Genomic DNA, 21,735 nt, shown 5'->3' on the forward strand with positions numbered 1-21,735 from the left:
GTCCGACTTTCGCCGTCGGAATATTTCCACTGGCTTTGTTAGCTTGCTTTCCAGTCACGCAACAAAACATTAACAAATGCCTAAACATGGGGATATCGATAAGGACTAAGTTTCCTCACTACATGCTGAAAATGCTCGCATTCGTTGTAGCCTTTTGCAGGAAATCTCTTAAAACAACGCATTTTCTAGACCTGTAGATTGTGTGTGCCTGCATAAGCGTTTGTGTGTATAAATGCTTGTTTATATAATGTGTTGATAAAGAATCCCCTAAATAATTGCACTATACTGACTGTTTATCCCCACATGATTTTTGTTCGTTCATAAGAGCATTTCCACCAAGAAACAAAGAACGCAGGTAAAGGAGATTTTCTTATTTCTCCTGGGACTGAAAAAATCCGAGAAGCAGAGATTGCAATAAGTCGAACAGATATCGGATCACTTCAGCCCAAATGGACTAAACCTGGGCTGAAATGCTGAGCAGATGGGTAAAGAAATGATCCAGAAACCAAATCCTCTCACTAGTGATTTTAAGTCTTAATGTGAATAAAATTGTGAAGTTTTAATTCCAGTAAGCGTTAGATTTCTTTCACTACCAATTTCTTACTGAAAGTATCTTATACTATAAAGAAAAATGTTTTCTCATGATTCTAAGCACGTATGGATTTTACGTATGTGGTTGAATACGAAGTTTTATCTCTATGGATTTTACGTATGTGGTTGAATACGAAGTTTTATACGTATGTGGTTGAATACGAAGTTTTATCTCCCTAGATACACTATTTGACGTAGCAGGATTGTTTTAATGTTTCTTATTTTCACTTATTTCTCGTTGTTCTTTATGTGTATTTTCGGCGATGATAATTTTTGTTACTTTCTTGCAAAACACCCTCATTCTTAAATTTGCTTCATGAACATGACAGAATTCGTCGCAAGTAAGAACCTTATTTCTTTTACCTTGAGAAATTTACTTCTTCTCTTCATGCACTTTTAAGGCCCCTCCTCGCTCCTACAGTAGTATTCCTGATCTATACCCATTTCTACAGGTCAACGTTTCATTCTTGTCTCGATTTCTCTGTGCGGAAAAAACGATATATGTTTCTTAATTTTTCTACCAGTTTTGCCTTTACATAAAAATAAATAAATAAATAAAAATAAATAAATAAAAAAAATAAATAAATAAATAAATAAATATATATATATATATATATATATATATATATATATATATATATATATATATATATATATATATATATATATATATATATATATATTTATACATTTAAACTGATTATTCCCCTTATGTAAGTTATTCCAATATATATATGAATTGTATATATATATATATATATATATATATATATATATATACAGAAATATGGATCCTGTCGCAGCTGTCTTTTTAACACACGAGTGAAAGATGAGTCCTTGGGTAGAAAACTTGCACACCGACTATTTCGCAATGCCTTCACGGAAGATTCATCAGCAACTGTAAATAAGGACATGAACGCGATTACTTTTAAGGCGATGAATATGTTGTCTCTCTTCATCATGACAATACGATTTCCTTTTCAGCCCCTTGAATGAGGCACGAGTAAAATCCTTTTGATTTCATATCACCCCAGGGGGGGATTCACCTTCTGATTAAGACAAAAGTACTCGAAATTTTTCGTTTACCAGGCATTAACTGTGATAATAGAAACAAAGGAGCGGTACTTTAAAAACTTTACAGAAAACAATTCTTTCAAGAGAAAAAAGTTTAATATGGGAATGTTATCAATCACAGGGAAATACGCACATAAGGAGACATTTTATTATTGCTTGTTCATCAATCAACAAAGAAATGATAAAATAAACAGACGTGTACGATACGAAAGGATGAAACTCAACCAAGCCCAAGTTAACACAAATACTAGCAGAAGTGTTCATAGGATAGTTACATAAAAGTTGAAAACGATCTACATGTCTTCGACAAATGCTGTACTCCAAGTAGTGAAAATGATAGCATACCCAATCTGCCTGCGTTCCGCAATTTCTTGGCAAGACGTCACAGCACTCGCTAATCGTGAAAGGTACATTTCTCACCGGAATACCCAATGAGCCTAACATTCCATTAGACTGCATTCCGGAAAGCCATGACAAAAAGCCCCATTAAAGCGAGCGGTCATGAAGATACCAGCTTGCACACGCAATTTATGCGTCTTTACGGACAGACTTTCATTTTAAAACTGACGAGGTAAAGTTTTCCCATTTCAATTTTCGTATTTTCGCGATATAACAAAATATGCAGAACGAAATTAGTGACTCCTTGATTATAACGAAAGAAAATTAGTAAGGTTTAACAGGTTCTATTACAGAAACTATCCGGTGCAATACATCCTTCTGCGACCATCTCTTCTCGTAGGGGGAAACAGGGGAACCCAAGAATTAGAGATGAAGCAATAATGACGGGACGGACTGAATGTATCTCCTACTTGCCTGCAATCTCCGTGTGTGTGTGTTTGTGTGTGTGTGTGTGCGTGTACTTACGTATCTGAATTTCTTGATATAAGAAATATATTACCTTCTGTAAAAAGGTACCTGCTCGTATGTACTGAGAAAAGATCAAAGATAAACCTCATCACCACTAACGAGCAGCGTACAAATGAAAGGCAGCAATTAAGAAGATCACAACATCCGGCACGCGGCGGATACGGGGAAATGGCCATTCCGTGATCGCCATTTCTCAGCGAAGACTGAAGGAATGTCCGATGTTTTCCACGGACTGTTACGAAAATTTGTCTTTTCTTATCTTTTTAGTAAAGAAATATGTTTTTACTCATTTGGCTCAAGAGGCCCGTCGTGCAAACGGTCAAACACATGTGGGATTTACACTGAGATTACCGCTTGAAAAAACTACTTTCTCGTGACGGGATGTTCGTGAGATAAAAATCAAGCAGACATGAGGTTAAAATACCTAAAATGTTCAAGTAAGGCATATGACAAAGTGAAACGTTAACCAGAAAGGGTTTAATATCTGTTCGTTGCAAACGTAAATACAGTAAAGGATTATGGTTTCACAGCGAGCAGACAGCAATGGCACGGTGGGGCAAAGGCATAGGACTACTATAGGTCAGCTCAAAATAAGGGTGAAGTTTTATAATGCTTCTCAGATGCCTTAGAAAATTAGCACAATTTCGACTATGCACACTTAGATCAGACAGAAATTTTGTAACTGAAGACTTGTCGTGGAATCAGTTCTTATTAAACAAACGGTTACACTGACAATAAGCCAATAAGTTTATTTTTATTAAATATATAGTTCGATAAAAACATTACGATATTAAATAAATATCCTTAAGAAGAATCTAGAATATTTTCGTAAATTTTTTTATTGCTGCAGGAGGTTTCTCCTATAAAATTTATATCAAAAGGAAAAATAAAAGTTATGAAACACAAGCACACACACATATATAATGTATATATATATATATATATATATATATATATATATATATATATATATATATATATATATATATATATATATATATATATATATATATATATATATATATATATATATATAATCGGGTTATATTCTCAGCTACCACTCTGCTACCACTGTTGGTCGCGAGTTCGAATCTTCGACCGGCCAGTGAAGAACAAGAAGAATTTGTTTCTGGTGATAGAAATTCATTTCTCGCTATAATGAGGTTCGGATCCACAATAAGCTGTAGGTCCCATTGCTAGGTAACCAATTGGTTCTTAGCCACGTAAAAATAAATCTAATCCTTCGGGCCAGCCCTAGGAGAGCTGTTAATCAGCTCAGTGGTCTGGTTAAACTAAGATATACTTAACTTCTACCTGCTGCTCACTGATGGCCCGGATTGAGCCACTGCACAAATCCGATAGCCCGTCAACCTAACTGTCCGAAAAAACCCGAGAGGTTCATTAGGAAAATAGGTATCAACCCTTGGGCTGGGGAGTTAAACAGTGGGCCTAGCGACACACTGGCCACATGTCATAGGCACTGGGACCTGTCCCCCACTGGCTGTCGTCCTAAGAAACAGGAGGTCAGCGCCTACCCTATGAGCCTACAGAGGCCCAGGAGGACTTTAACTTTTTAATATATATATATATATATATATATATATATATATATATATATATATATATATATATATATATATATATATATATATATATATATATATATATATATATATATATATATATATATATATATACATTCACATATGTGTGTATGTCTTGTCACTAACTTTACTTGACCTTTTTTTTTGAAACCAACATTCTCTGGAAGCTTGAATTTCAAGTCAATGGCCCCGTGGGCTTGTTCCATGTGGATAGGTTTCATCTACTGAAATAATATAATAATAATAATTGTGATTTGCAGCTGCAGCTGCAGCTGTTGAACGTCTTTTGTTTTGACTTCATCCCGGATTATTATAACTTTCTCATGACTCCTCACTTAATATTTAATAATGTTATTGTAAATACTTCACTTGCAATAATAATAGAAGCAGCTTTCCTCAGGTTCACAAGTTCGTCTGGTCCGTACCTATATTCACCCAGTACACAATGCTTCACCTGCCCTGTGAAGAATGCGAACCCTTTTATGACCATCTTTTCCATTTCTTCGAATTCTTTTCTGTCTTTAGTCTCTACAATATCATTAACAATACTACATTTAACGGCTCAAACAACCACCTGTTATTAAAGAAACAAAAAGATTCATCCTCAGATCTGATATGAAAATGCAACCATAATTCTCCGAGATAGCTCGGAAAAATCTGTCTCATCCCTATTGGGGAAGTCTACCACAAGACTTGAGTAAATCAAATAGTCGCCACTATCTACGACGAAAACCTTCCTTTCTCTAGTTGTCCTGCCACCATGTTGCCGTTCACGGCGAAAGAATAAAATGTATAGCCTTTTAAAAGGCCGGGAAGAAACCAGAAAGGCATTAAATCATTATGCAACTGGTCAGTTGTTGGCACTTTAGCGTGGAAAGCTCTGGACAAAAAATTGGCTTTATAGCACATAAAATCTTACTTTTTTTCTTCTGCATAAATAATTTCTTACTTAACTCTGTACATGTAAAGGGTCACATAATAAAACGAATTGTCTCAAAGGAAAATTCTATGAATATATCTCAAAGGAAAATTTTATAAATAGAGTATATTTCTGTTTATAATTACATAGGCCTTGTCATCAATGCTATTAGGTACTCCCAAAAAGTGATTGTATTTGTTGACACACACATACACACACACACACACACACACACACACACACATATATATATATATATATATATATATATATATATATATATATATATAAATAAATATATCTGTATATATGTGCATATATATAAACACAACACACATATATATATATATATATATATATATATATATATATATATATATATATATATATATATATATATATATATATATATATATATATATATATATATATATATACACACACACACACACACACACACACACACATATATATATATATATATATATATATATATATATATACATATATATATATGATATTTCTCTAAATTAATAAACCACTTCACTTCTCTGAAATGCACAAAATCCTTGTATCTATACACAAGATGACTATTGTTAAAAATTATGTTAGGAGTTAAACTATTGTGGGCGATTATGTTGTTTTATTCCATAAATAAAAACACTAAATGTCTAAAACTAACTTGGAATTTAAAAAAAAAAATTAAAAAACTTAAGTCTTTAGATTCAATTTCTAAACACAAATACATAGAGGAGAAATTAACAGAATATTTTAAAACAAGAATTGAAAATGTTAAAACTTGATTTCAGTTGCAACAGCATTTAAAAAAATTAAAATCATGGAAGGAAAGATGTTTCAAAAACATAATCACATTCAATATTGGTATTGGAAAAGATTATCTGTTTCGATCGACGGAAAACAACAGAAAACCGGTGAAACTTAGCCGCACAATTGTTGTTGGACGGGGAAGATGATATTCAGGTCAAGGTCAACGTCAACAGTTTCATGAAAATGCCACGTTCCAATTTGCTCAGGTCAATGTTCTTTCTCGCCTGGGAGAGGGAATTTGCATTTTCTCCTTATCCCTTGATGGGCCTGAAGTGAGGCCGGTTTTAGTATTCATTTACTACGTGTAGTTTTCTTTTTCTTTTTATTCCCGTCAAGCTCATTTTTTTACAGCAAGTTTCAACAACATTTAGGTAGACTGAAGGAATTAAAAATAGCTTTTTATAGGTTTCTCGCTTAGCATATACACTTAACATGAATTTAATTATAAGCTATGACCGCACTATGGAAAATGCCTGGTTTTGATCAGATCAGTATCAAAGAAAATTACTCTCCCTGGCTATATACTGTAAATGTACGATTCACCGACGAAAGCATCTAGAATGCAGGCTTAACCTGACAATTCACGTGATATTTCGCAGAAATAGAAGGGAATAAAAAGGAAAATCACTTCTGTCCACAAGGAGAACAGATGTACCGGATGATCTTCGACCTACCGTAGTTTAACACAAATCATGACCAAAAAAAAAAAAAATAATAAATAAATAAATAAATAAATAAATAAAAAAAAAAAAAACTTCAAGATCACATGATACGAACAACATGCTTCTGACGTCTTAAATAAGTTCTCAATGTGTGTTGCTTTGCTAACATTAATGAATTTTGTGTACGCAGCACTGGCAACGTTAACTGCAGCTTTATTCTGTGTATATTTAATGGTTTCAACATCTACAACGGACATTCTAAAAATAAGACTGGATACGGGAAACAGAAATGAATATTATCAAGGAATTAAAACAAAAAATCACGTGTCCACTGACAGAAATCGGTTTCTTCGGATGTGAGGAGAATAGCATACGCTCACGTATTTCGAAAGCATCAGCTCGTTCTTTCTCTGTGAAAATCCATGAATAGAAGTGAATCTTTGAGCTCTGGAATATCATTCAAGGGCAAAAAAATGACTGGCTGGAGCTCGAGGGTTATTTATAATCCAAATACATTAAATACAATACAAAATCTTTTTAATGCTCGCAAAGATAGAATTCTTTGTTCATAATGGTAAGGTCAATAAGAAATAGAAAACTTAAAACGGAAATTAACAAAGACTATGATTTTAAGTAACAACCTGATATTACTTAGTTTTTATTGCCTCTGCACATCAGACCAACAAGCAGAAAATCAGGTCTACCAGTATGTTCTTTTCCCGTACGAAAACGTTCTTTTCCTGTAAGAAAACGTTCTTTTCCAGTACGAAAACGTTCTTTTCCTGTACGAATATGTTCTTGTCCTGTTCGAAAACGTTCTTTTCCTATACGAAAATGTTCTTTTCCTGTACGAAAATGTTCTTTTCCTGTACGAAAACGTTCTTTTCATGTACGAAAACGTTCTTTTCCTGTACGAAAACGTTCTTTTCCTGTACGAAAATGTTCTTTTCCTGTACGAAAACGTTCTTTTCCTCTAAGAATACGTTCTTTGCCTGTACGAAAATGTTCTTTTCCTGTACGAAAACGTTCTTTTCCTCATCGAAAACGTTCTTTTCCTCTAAGAATACGTTCTGTTCCTCTACCAAAACGTTCTTTTCCTCTAAGAATACGTTCTTTTCCTTTAGGAATACGTTCTTTTCCTCTAGGAATACGTTCTCTTCTTTTACGAATACGTTCTTTTCCTCTACGAAAACGTTCTTTTCCTCTACGAATACGTTCTTGTCCTCTACAAAAACGTCCTTTTCCTCTACGAAAGCGTTCTTTTTCTCTACGAATACGCCAGTACGTTCTTTTCCTCTACGAAAACGCGCTTTTCCTCTACGAAAACGTTCTTTTCCTTTACGAATACGTTCTTTTCCTCTACAAAAACGTTCTTTTCCTCTACGAAAACGTTCTGTTCCTCTACGAAAACGTTCTTTTCCTTTACGAATACGTTCTTTTCCTCTACAAAAACGTTCTTTTCCTCTACGAAAACGTTCTTTTCCTTTACGAATACGTTCTTTTCCTCTACAAAAACGTTCTTTTCCTCTACGAAAACGTTCTTTTCCTCTACAAAAACGTTCTTTTCCTCTACGAAAGCGTTCTTTTCCTCTACAAAAACGTTATTTTCCTCTACAAAAACGTTCTTTTCCTCTACAAAAACGTTCTTTTCCTCTACGAAAGCGTTCTTTTCCTCTACGAAAGCGTTCTTTTCCTCTACAAAAACGTTCTTTTCCTCTACGAAAGCGTTCTTTTCCTCTACAAAAACGTTCTTTTTCTCTACAAAAACGTTCTTTTCCTCTACAAAAACGTTCTTGTCCTCTACGAAAGCGTTCTTTTCCTCTACAAAAACGTTCTTTTCCTCTACAAAAACGTTCTTTTCCTCTACAAAAACGTTCTTTTCCTCTACAAAACGTTCTTTTCATCTACGAAAGCGTTCTTTTCCTCTACAAAAACGTTCTTTTCCTCTACAAAAACGTTCTTTTCCTCTACGCAAGCGTTCTTTTCCTCTACAAAAACGTTCTTTTCCTCTACAAAAACGTTCTTTTCCTCTACAAAAGCGTTCTTTTCCTCTACAAAAACGTTCTTTTCCTCTACAAATACGTTCTTTTCCTCTACGAAAGCGTTCTTTTCCTCTACAAAATCGTTCTTTTCCTCTACAAAAGCGTTCTTTTCCTCTACGAAAGCGTTCTTTTCCTCTACAAAAACGAAAGCGTTCTTTTCCTCTACAAAATCGTTCTTTTCCTCTACGAAAGCGTTCTTTTCCTCTACGAAAGCGTTCTTTTCCTCTACAAAATCGTTCTTTTCCTCTACAAAAACGTTCTTTTCCTCTACAAAACGTTCTTTTCCTCTACAAAAACGTTCTTTTCCTCTACAAAAACGTTCTTTTCCTCTACAAAAACGTTCTTTTCCTCTACGAAAGCGTTCTTTTCCTCTACAAAACGTTCTTTTCATCGTTCTTTTCCTCTACAAAAACGTTCTTTTCCTCTACAAAAACGTTCTTTTCCTCTACAAAAGCGTTCTTTTCCTCTACAAAAACGTTCTTTTCCTCTACAAAAACGTTCTTTTCCTCTACGAAAGCGTTGTTTTCCTCTACAAAAGCGTTCTTTTCCTCTACAAAAGCGTTCTTTTCCTCTACAAAAACGTTCTTTTCCTCTACAAATACGTTCTTTTCCTCTACGAAAGCGTTCTTTTCCTCTACAAAATCGTTCTTTTCCTCTACGAAAGCGTTCTTTTCCTCTACGAAAGCGTTCTTTTCCTCTACAAAATCGTTCTTTTCCTCTACGAAAGCGTTCTTTTCCTCTACAAAATCGTTCTTTTCCTCTACGAAAGCGTTCTTTTCCTCTACGAGTACATTCTTTTCCGAGAATCGGAGAGTATTATCTTGAATCACATTAACACAGAAACGGGCTCCATTGTAACTGAGGTGAGCAATAGTTATAATTGTAGGGTGACAGACCGGAAACCAATAGTTCTTAATATAACTGCTCATTTACTATTGACAGAGAACAGAAAATGAAACATTCACAGAAGCTAAAATACAACCACATTATTAAAATATGAATAATTATTCGTATTTAACTTTGACTATATACAGATCGAATTTGTATTAATATAAACAAGGCTAATCGAGTGCATTAACAGCTAAGCAATAATGGTTCATCGACGGTATTAAAGAGTGTCGTTACAATAAAAAAAAGGAAAAATAACAAATACCACCATAATATATATAACAGAATATTAAACAATTTTCATTTTTTTCATAAAAGCAAATATGCACACAACATAATCATACGCCAAGAACTGCCTTGGCTTAAAAAATTTCAGCTTAGCAACTCTGACGTGGCTGTCAATGGGTATATACTCATAAGCACGAAAAAGCATGGACCTCCACTCCCAAACTCTTCCAACACACAGCCCAGGCTGTCTACATAAATCCGCCTTATTAATCGTTAAATAATGCAACGGAGTATAATTGTATGAACCAAAAAATAATTCGAGTTACATAAAACCTTTTGGCGTCTCAACAAAAATGAAATATCCTTCCCTGAGCTCTTTTCTCAGAGAAAATGCTCTTCATATTTCATAACGGAGGAACAGACAGCCATCATCACCTTCCTCATCCTATTCCTTCCTTTATTTCTGAATATGGCACCTGCCATCTCAGGGAGAAAGTCATCCGACAGTAATCTGCCTGGAGATGGCACCTTTCCTTATTTGGGGAAATCATTCACCATACCCATAAACACTGTATCTTCATATTGGATAATATAAAAATATCTTGGAACCATCTAGCTTCCATTTCTCTCTCTGCCCCGCCTAGCATAAATTTACTTGTTTTTAGTAGTTGACTTATGTTACTATAATTCAGGGGGCAATCTTACTCTGTAGCTAGTAAATCGCCTTCAAGTTCTTTGTTTGCTCCGCCACGACTTGGATGTTCTTTCTTTCTATTGGAGATCAGTGGGAAAAAAGGGAGTCCTTACCATCAAAAGAAGCTTGGTTTCACAAGCTGGAAAATAAAACTTCCTAAGGTTTCTTTGCGCACCAGGAGGTGAATATCTGGTGACTCTATCAAGCGATAGTCGAGTGGATAAAGCTCCTGTCATCCATAAATCATCCCCAAAATAGCCAAAAAATTGGAATCATTGTCAGGGCAGATGCCCTTCTATATAATTCTCTCTGGGCGCATCTTATTCCAAAGGTTAAAGTGAATTCGATAATATTATGGTTAATATCTAATATCTAAAAATACAAAAAGGCTTGTTGAGAACCGTAAGGCTCTCATCTGCTGGCGTTATCCCCTTGAAAAAGGAATAGGTGTGTGGCAATTATATATATATCACTAGCAAAAGTGATGAAATCACAGAAGGGGTAGTAAAGCCCAGCCAGAAGAGACAGATATGGAGGTCAGGGGATACAAAGGAAGGGGTAGGGCGGAGGGCTTTACTCCGCAACCTGATAAATTATGATGAAAGCGAAAAGTAGAAGTAAGGGTCTTTTCTCATTCATTATAGAAAACGAGTGCCACTATAATACGCACAACACTAACCATACCCGAAGAGATGACACTGGCATCTCTTCAAGCAATTCAGTTGTGAAGATATATAGCAAATGTATCCACTCAGAAGCGCGCGATCATATAAATGCAATTCTTCTTTGTGGGTAACAATTTTTTTTCTTTTTTTTCTTCAACAAAAAAACCTGGGCCGGGTCAGTGTTGGGTGGTACTGGAACCAGGCGCTCTTGCTTAACCTTCACATCATCAGAGGTAGTTCATCCAAACCAAAGCCTTTTCAATATGCGTATTAAAATGGCACTTGCTTTCTATACTAATTGAGAAAAGACTCCTACTTCTACTTTTCGCTTTGATCATAATTTATCAGGTTGCGGAGTAAAGCCCTACACCCTACCCCTTCCTTTGCATCCCCTGACCTCCATATCTGTCTCTTGTGGCTGGGCTTTACTACCCCTTTTGTGATTTCATCACTTTTGCCTGTGATTTCAGACCTTTTTTTCAATGGTAACGCCCTAGATCGAGAAAAATATGATAACAAAGGAATGGGGTTGTTTAGCTTTTAGATATAGTTTTCTTAGACCTATGTGGCTTCTCTGTGATAATGGTAAGCTCAGCTCGTTTGCTGCATAATTATACAATTAATATATATATATATATATATATATATATATATATATATATATATATATATATATATATATATATATATATATATATATATATATATATATATATATATATACACACACACAGGACAATGATCATGAAAACCAAAACTGCGTAGGCAAATTCAAGGCGTGTGATAAATTTTAATTAAGCCTAGACTACCCATGACCCGTTGGGTCACTTTTTTAGTTAGTACATTTTTAACAAAAGGCCCATACCCAAAACCATAACCATACTCATACCCATATCCATGCCATGCCTGTACCCATACCCAATTCCATACTATACACATACTCATATCTGTACCATACCCATACCCATACCCATATCCATACCATACCCATACCCCATTCCCATATCTGTACCATACCCATACCCATATCTGTACCATACACATACCCATACCCATATCTGTACCGTACACATACCCATACCCGTATCTGTACCATACCCATACCTATACCCATATCTGTACCACACCCATATGCATATCCATACCATACCCATACCTATATCCATACCATACCCATACCTATATCCATACCATACCCATACCCATATCTGTACCATATACATACCTGTACCCATACCCATACCCATACCCATAAGCATACCCACACCCATACCAATATCCATACCATACCCATATCCATACCACACCAAACCCACACCCATACCCATACCCATATCCATGCCATACCCATACCCATACCCACAGGTAAATTAACCCTACTATAATAGTCAGCACAGCAAAAGCCTACAGGCAGCACCAGGCCATTTTACTTTCCAGCGTGCAAACAAACACATTATGTAATAAACAGGTACTTGGTACACATTGTGACAATACATATATACTAGCTGACAACCCGGTACTACCTGGGAAAATTCTGAATGACAACCGATAAAGTCTCTCTGTCTGTCTGTCTCTCTTTCTCTTCCCTAGCACCCCCTCCACTCTCACTTCTTCTCCGCCCCTCTCTCTCTCTCCAACTCTCCCTCACTCTTTTCCTCTCTCACCTCCCTAATACACCCCCTGCTCTCTCTCTCTCTCTCTCTCTCTCTCTCTCTCTCTCACTTCTTCTCCCTCTCACTCTCCTTCTCTCTCTCTCCCTCTCCCTTTCCTGTTAAGATAATTGCTTCAATTACAATGCCCAGCATTTTTGTCATTTTATATTTCACCCCTTCTCACCCCGGCCCTCCCCATTCCTGTCGTGGCTGAACTTGGACTTAAAGAGCATCGGGAGTGTCATTATTCATCTCACTTACCTCGTAAACTATGGATTAGACAATAATGTCTGTCAATTTTGACATTTTATTTTTCGCCCTTTCTCACCACCCCTTCCAATGGCTGAACTTGGACTTAAAGAGCATCGGGAGTGTCATTATTCATCGCAGTGACCTCGAAAACTATGGATTAGACACTATCATCTGTCATTTTTGGTTAATTTTACATGTCACCCCCTTCCCACTCCCACCCCTTTGATGCCAGTGATGTCTTACCCCCACAGTATTCTTTTCCAGATAGTAAGTCATATGTATACCGAAATGAGGTATGATAAACCCATAGAGTTTACTTAATTACTAAGTTTACGGGCAGAACCAGCCCTGTTTCAGGGAAGCCCTTCTCACCCCAATCCCATTTGGTGCCCTTTGGTTCTAGTGATGTCTTACCCCCACAGTATTCTTTTCTAGATAGTAAGTCATAAGTATACCAAGTTTGGTTGAAATTGCTCAATGTGTTTCAGAGTTATGCTGGAACATAGACACACACACATACATACATCCATTTATATATATATATATATATATATATATATATATATATATATATATATATATATATATATATATATATATATATATATATATATATATATATATATATATATATATATATATATATATATATATATATATATATATATATATATATATATATAAACTTGCAAAAGAGTTTTCCAAAACCCAGAAAAGCGTAATCCTTTTGTAACAACCTCGTATTTTCGGCGTTTGCAATGACAAGAATCCCGTCGACCTGGGAGTATTTTCCTTTGCTGTTGAGCAATGCTGTAAAACTGAAAAACCAAGAGATAAGAGTCGGGGAAAAAGAACGTTTCAGGGCTCATGCTTCCATGTTTGTCGAGCTTTTACAATTCTCCGCTTTGTTCTCGTTAATCTTTTTGTTTATTCATCGTACCAGGGATTCCAGAAAAACGTTTCGCCTTATTTCTTATGTGTACATTATGTTTTATGCAAGACGCTCAACTACTCCCATGCTCTCGGGTCTCATTGCGAACTACTGACGCTCGCACCAGCCCCGTCACGCATTATATTTTGTGCCATCTCAATCCAATTATCATGTGGACAGCAATAAATACGGAGCATGCAAAACGTTGCCTTTTATCATCTGATTCTGAAATATTACATGTGGAGGGTTTAGGGATGTTGTCATAAGCCTGTTTAATACCCACGAGGTGCTGTTATTTATTTGTTATTCTCCAAGTTATTATTCATTATTGGTTATCTTCTTGCTAAATTAACTTTGGTAAAGTCCTAACGTTACTTCATATATGAATCTTATTACTAATTTTGGTTCAAATTTCATAGCTGGTGCGTTTAATTTTATCGTCTTTTTCACTGGCATGATGCTACCACTCTTCTCATGCATACGCAACGATGTGCAAACAGATTCAAAGTCCGCCGACACTTTCGTTTAGGTTTAAGTAATGCCTAATCTTACTGTATAAACATGTAATCTTGGAAGAGCCAGAATAGGCGATAATGTACCAAGTAAAAATAATAACTGATTCACATCACATGAAACATATGACAGTCTAGTCTACACAACATATAAGTTTATAACCTTGTTTGATTTTCTCGAATATTACTCAGAGTTATTTTCTTGATATGACTATTCAATCTGCCCACATATGTAGCAAATTTAAATTTATATTAGCAAATCATATACCTGATCAAAAAATATTCATGTTAATAAGCTTTTTTGGTTGCTTTTGCACACAATACCTAGAGGATTTATTTTCAAAAGTGAAAAGCATTAGATTTCAGTCCTACAGTTCGTCTTTCCCAGGACAGAAATTGAAATCTCTACTGTCAAGTGCCTTGATTATTAGTTCCCATCCATCTGTAAATGCTGATATTTTTTTTTATATTTCGCTGTTCCAAAGATTCCCTATTTTATTTATGAAGCATTTCTGCCTCAACTTACGAATATTTGTTCTCTGATATATCTCTTTTTTATGCATACGAAACCTAGTATTATAATTCCTTTCTCCAAAACAAAGTAAAAGAAATTAGACAGATAAAAATCTAAATCAATATAAGGAAACTCGTTCGTATAGTTCACACATTCCAGCTAAATTTTGAAAATACAGTAGCATTTATAAAGATAAATGCTGGGGGTCATTGTTCAACCATATCCTGTAATTATTAGGGAGATATATGCGATAACCAACTCGGGCCAGAAAATCTACAACAAAGCTTAAAACGAAAAGATATATGAATTTCATTTTTTAAGAGGGAATTACGATGCGTTCTCAAGAAGGCTTATTTCTAGTAATTAGATATGGAAATTTATAACACTGTTTAGGAGAAAAAAAAAAACTGACTAATGGTCACATTCCCATGATTAAAGAATTAGGAAACAAATAACCCCATCAGTAGATGCAGATTTCAATTGAATGATAATAATGAGATTTTGTTCATCAAGAAAATGTTTATAAACAGAAAATTTCTACCGAATGTCGAAGGACAATAAGCTATCTTTGGTTTGAAGAACAGAGATCACAATTATTTTTATGAAGTTGGAAAATGACAATAAAGCTGGCGTCAGACTCCAGGGAAAATTTAAAGAACAATACTTTCTTTCAAATGAATGAATTTGTAATATGGACGAAGATTTTTGTTTACTCCTGTTATGCGAAATATATCCCTCACTCTCGGTAGCCAGTACAAAGTATATGTTTATGTTTATCATTAACCCAAGCATACAGATTGAGAACATGATCATGTTTAACATTTACATATATTAACAATATAGCAGTTGAATGATCAATATTTGATATACAATATATGGAGTGAGTGGAATAGGAAGTTTGTGAAACTAAGATACAAGATTTCAAGTGGGCGGAGACAGTGATGTGCTCTAGACAGTCGATGAAGGAGGTGTCCTTAAGAATATTTTAATTGTTCCATCAGCCTCCAGCCAGTGCGAGATAAGAGCCGGTAAACCCTAATCATCTTCACACTGTTTGGCTAAGGGGCAAAGCATTACTACGGAAGAATCTACGATACTCTACCGTACTACTTTTCTTATTTAATTTTATAAATTTGATTCAAGTTCTTAAAAGTTTGCTGGCTTTTCCCAAGGGTATAATTGAATACATCTCATATGACGTCCCGAGATCACACTCAGCTTGGAGTTTTAGCTAAACTAATCTGCTGACCTTAAGCCGTGTCATAAAGTTGGTCTGAGGAAGGATAGACAATTTTACACCCTGATATTTCTACCTTGGTGATGGGCACGCCAGGAAAGAATTTTACACCCTGTCAGTCCTACTGCGGTGACCTGCATGCAAGCGACAGACATCGTTAAACTGTGTGTTAGCGCAACACCTAAACCAACCTTGATAGTAATGCTTACTTCTGCTGGTCTATTACTCTTTCTGGGTGACGGGCTGCTCAGTACTACAACTTGAAATCTACTTATTTTTTTTCCTTTAGTTCCTTTACTTCTGAGCTGCTTGTATTTAAAGACATGTTCTTTTGAGCTGGTGAACTTTTTCGCTCGTGCCTGTAACTAACACTGTATGCATGAGAACTCCAAATCTCTTCTTTCGGGAAATTCTGAGTTCACTGTTAGATTGGTTCATTTTATTAAAAAAATTATTTTTAATCAGATTACCATGCATTTCTAAATATATTGGTCTAGTGATTTGTAACAGGAAGTTTTATGAAATAGACAGCACTCAACTGCAGTGAGATGTGGGAATTTTTTTTATTAGGATCTTTATCGAGAATTATTAAGTGGAATTCGATTTACTTATTTTATGAGGCCTGGTTTTTATGAATACTCAAATAATTTGAAATGTATGATCTTGTAACTGTTTTGTGTGATGAAGTATATTTCAATCTATCGTTAGGCTATTATTCCGGAGTTAAATTAGAATGTGAACAGTTCTGATCGCTTATCATTTACATCAGCGCTGTTTTCCGATGCAAGTGACCTACTTTTTTTTCCAAGGCAGATCATTATCACTAATTTACACTTAGACTCGCTTACGTTTACCACGTCCTTTCAAAACTTAGGGTTATCATTATCATCATCAATATTACTGCTTTGGTGTCTATAATGGTTGACTGATATATTGTTACTTAAAATGGCGTTGCAACATCTAGGATATTGACGCTGTAATGAAACGAAATAAGAAACTAGAGAAAAAATGTAAAAGGAGTTTCATATATATATATATATATATATATATATATATATATATATATATATATATATATATATATATATATATATATATATATATACATATATATACACACACATAATCATACATGTTAATACGTATATACAATACTTGCATACACACATACTACATATGTATAGTGTCACGAAGTGATCAAGTACCTGGTTATTACACACATAATAAGACCAAAAAGTTTACCTCACTTCAGTCAGATGCTTGAAACCTCATGACAAAAATATTAAGACTGAATACTCTAAAGGCACAGTGATCCCTTAAAACTTGCTTAAACAGACAAGGGGAAAAAGGGCATCACTCCAACAAGTACTATAATTGTTTCCCTGGTTCTACTTCACTTTGATAAAGGAGAACTAGACAGACGTACCACTTACCTTGAACGTGCACACCAATATTTCTAATCACTGGTGGTCAAAATGAAACATTGTGCTTTTAAAATTTTAAGCAGACAAATTTATTTCTAAGTTCAAAAGTTATAAGCAGAGTTCACAATCTCAAAAAGATTTACTATTACTTGACAACAGTGTAAGATTTCAGTATTTCTTAACAAAAATTAATTAACAAAACTTAATTTATCATGGAATCAATTTAATTAAGTAAAGTTCAAACCATTAACTCTTGCTCAAGTTTTAGATATAAATCTGAACATCTGCAATTAGCCCAAGTGTTCATCAAAACATTAATAAATGGAATCAACACAGGTATTCACTGAAATCTCAATAATAAGTATGCACTGAAATCTCAATAATGCAAATTAACACAAACAAAATGCTAAGTAATCACCAACACAAAACTTTGGGTAACACTGTGAAATTATAAACACATAATCTTGTGAGAGTAATATGAAAACACAGACATATAAGAACGAAATATGCAAAAAAAAATGGAAATATACCAACAGCAATTTCACTAAGACAAAATATGATTAAAGGTTGTATCAGTCTCTCAAAAGATTACCTTCACTCTTTAAAGAGGCTAAATTCATGTCTTTCTGCAACTTCCTTAACGACAACACTTCAGTTTTCAACATAATTACAATTCAAGCAAATAAGCACATTACCTTACTCCTTTTGTAATGGTTGAAGAACACAAATATTTTGGAATCATACACAAAATATTATATTTCGTGGGAGAGTTTTACAAAACTTACATATTTCAGGAGAGCAACCAATTTATACCCTTCTATGTGAATTGAGAGAGAGAGAGAGAGAGAGAGAGAGAGAGAGAGAGAGAGAGAGAGAGAGAGAGAGAGAGAGAGAGAGAGAGAGAGAGAGACTTCCTGTGTCTTTGAGACCTCTTAGCAGACTAACTCTGTTAGTCTAGTAATCCTGTTTTTATCCTCAAACTACGTTGCCAATTAGCCACTTCAAATCTTATGCACAGACTGGGAAAAGAGTATGGGTGCCGATCTCGAATGACTGACACTTCCTGTTCTTAGTTAACCACCTGGGTAAACAGAAATAAATTTGTAAGACCTTATCTCCCCTCCCTTATCCTTCTACTCAGATTATGGAATACATAATAAGGCATAGAAAAAAATAATAATTACAGAACAGACATACATGATAATCATGTAATAAGGACTCAGACCGAGAACTGTCACTTGTCAAAGACAGGCAAAGTGGCCCTTAAAATACGCCTTCCCTTTGGTCCCATGCAACTATGTCAACACAGGATGTGGTTATCTGATAATGGTTCCAAAATATCTCTCTCTACCTTTTAACGCCCACAAAACAAATACATGTATTACAAAGCCACCTCATTATATCTCACAACATATGAAACAGCTGAAAGAAAAATTACATCAGAATACATAACACATATGTCATCTGTAAGAAAGAAAAAAAACAGCATCTCAAAATCATATCATAATAATATGATCTAAATTTTGTTGAAGACACTCGCCTCCCTAACAAAGATACATAACTGCTCTACAGTATATTACAATCCTTCTGGAAAATCGTAGCAAGGATAAAATGTTCATCTCTGTCACGTCCCCAAGAGAGGAACCTATGTCTTAGGTCCCCAAGACTGGGACATTCGACCAGGAAATGTCTCACACTCAGGGGACAATACAGTCATCACAGAATGGATGGTCTTCACCTGACAACAAGAACCCATGAGTGAGTCTTGTATATCCATTCCTTAGCCTTCCCATCATCGTTTGTAGTCTCCTTGGCATACAGGGATATGGCCAAAGAAATACTGATAACGTAATACTGGGTGTCTTTTGGTCTGATTCAATATTTTCTGATAGGGATTGCCAAAGGCTTTTCATTTTCTGACCTACAAGAGGAAATACATCCCTATGAGTAAGCATCTGGGTTCTGGAGAGGTGACTGCACTTTAATTAGCTTGTTTGTTCCTAAGAACCCCAACATGTAAAGACATCCACCAAAAACTTACTTCTTTACCTCTTCTTTTCACTAACAACAGCTGTTCCATAATTATATAAGCCATTGGGTGCAAAGAGTTAAAAGCTTCTAAAGACTGAAGAGTACTTCTTCAGTCATAAAATATAGAAAAACTATTTCCACTGAGAGTTAAAATTTCCTTTAAGGCCTTTAAAATTGCATGTAGTTCTGCTGTAATAATTGATGCAACACATGATAATCTCCTGCTTCTTTCTACATAAGGGAAGACCACTCCAAGGCCAATGCCAGTATCTGACTTTGAGCCATCTGTGAAAACTGCTATGGAGTTATCATGTTGGGAGGAATGATCTAAAAATATTGATCTCATTGCTTCACCGCAGATTTCTGCTTTCGTCAAATTTAAATAACTACAGCATTTTACCTCTGGATACGGACTTTGGGAGCCTCTGAGACCTGTATCAACTCTGAACCAGCAGGCGTTGTTAATGTAGATCCAGAGGCATCCCACCTGCGTTTACAAGCATGCTCTTAATGGGAGATGATTTAAATGCTCCTGTAGCCAACTCTTACTCCTACATGATGAACTGAATGAAGCATTTGAATGCTATTAGGCTTTGCTGAGGTGTACATTTCACACTCATAAGTTAATTTTGAAAAGACAAGAGTTTTATACAGTCTCAATATCTGACTTTGGTCAGCACCCCAGGAAGTGTGGGACAGAATTTTCAGCACATTCATTGCATTCAAGTGTTTTGTCTTAATATAATTCAGGTGTGGAATCCAAGTCAGCTTGCAACCAAAAATCAACTCAAGAAACCTAGCTTCACCAACACATGGAATTCTCTGCTCATGTATGAACAGATGAACAGACCTGGATCAAGATGCACTCCTTTTATATGGGAAAAGTACATGGTTCTTGTTTTACTAACTGAAAACCTAAAACCATTCATCTCAGTCCACTTTATTATATTATCAATGCAGAGCTGAAGATATTGTTCAACTGTAACCATCCTTTTTGCTGCAAAAGATATTGAAAGTCATCAACAAATACAGAGTACAAGTTACATCTGGAGGAACTATTTTGGATACCCCACCGATTGCTAAAAGTAACAAGGTTATACTTAGAACACTTCCTTAAGGAACCCCTTCTTCTTCTTACTCGAATTTGAACCTGATATACCATAGCTTTATCCTAAAAAATTCTGAATAAAAAAGAGGGAAATTACCTCTCAGTTTACATTTATAATGAACCCTTAGAATGCCATATCTCCATGTTGTGTCATAGGCCTTCTCAAGATCAATGAAAAAGTGATCTGATGCTGTTTATTAGCAAAAGCTTCATATACTGAAGGTTCCATTTGAACCAACTTATCAGTTGTGGAATGCATACTTCTAAAACCACACTGAGCAGAGGACAAGTATTTACCATGTTCCAAGTACCACATCAAATGTGTATTTACCATTATTTTTAGTAATTTATTTTTATATGGTTTTTTTTAATTAATTAATTAATTTATTTTTTAAGTTATATTTACCATTTTTTCCATGATCTCACCCAGACTTGATGTCAGGGCAATGGGACAATAATACTCTGTCTTGCAAGGGTCTCTCCCTGGTTTCACAAATGGAAGTAAGTTTAACATCTCCCATAGCTTAGGGAAGATATGTTCTAAAAAAAATTCTATTAAGAAGGCTTAATATGAAGACTGGCATTTCCTTGCGTATGCTTAATCACTGAGTATATCATCCAGTCCAGGACCTGATTCACTGGGCTTTCTTAAGGCTGATTCAAATTCCCTCAGAGTAAAGGTACACTGTACTGCTCATTCCTTGATGTATTCAAATCAATTAGCCGCCTCTGAGCTGAATAGAGTCTTTCATAATTTTTCTTTGCAACATTTGGAAAGTGATAGCAAACTCACTTGCCATTAACTGGGGATCTGCAACTTCATAACCATGATTTTGATAACTGGAGGTTGACAAGGAGTAAATTTATTTGCTATTTTTCCAACTCTTCCTAACTAAGTCAGATGTGTTTTTGAATTTAATGATATGAAAATTGTCCAAGATTCCTTTCATGCCTTTTAAACTTTTATGCAAAAATGAACTATTGCCTTTCGAAATTCAATATGGTAATACTC

The sequence above is a fragment of the Macrobrachium rosenbergii genome, chromosome 3 (assembly GCF_040412425.1).
Source record: "Macrobrachium rosenbergii isolate ZJJX-2024 chromosome 3, ASM4041242v1, whole genome shotgun sequence".
Classification (NCBI taxonomy): domain Eukaryota; kingdom Metazoa; phylum Arthropoda; class Malacostraca; order Decapoda; family Palaemonidae; genus Macrobrachium; species Macrobrachium rosenbergii.